Here is a 354-nt window from a genome sequence, read left to right as displayed (position 1 = left end):
TTTGATTAATCTTTATTACTATGCTCAACTTAAATATCAAATTTGATTAATCTTTATTACTGTGTGCTAAGCTTAAATATCAAGTTTGATTAATCTTTATTACTGTGTGCTAAGCTTAAACATTAAGTTTGATTAATCTTTATTGTTGGTACTTATTTATGTTCAAATATAAAAGTTTCTAAATTGTAAAGTTTTAAATTAGTATCTATTTCAATCAATGTATGCAAAGAAGTTACAAAATAATACGTACATGCCCTTCATATGCATGGTTAATTTTTTTTCACTCTTCATATACATAGTTAAGTTTTTGTATGAAAGGTAAATTTTTTTATAGCACTTCAAGAGCAATCAAAA

The sequence above is a fragment of the Cibotium barometz genome, chromosome 10 (genome assembly GCF_041138505.1).
Source record: "Cibotium barometz isolate CiBa-2024 chromosome 10, ASM4113850v1, whole genome shotgun sequence".
Classification (NCBI taxonomy): domain Eukaryota; kingdom Viridiplantae; phylum Streptophyta; class Polypodiopsida; order Cyatheales; family Cibotiaceae; genus Cibotium; species Cibotium barometz.
The sequence above is the reverse complement of the archived record's forward strand: the minus strand, read 5'-3'. Positions refer to the sequence as shown.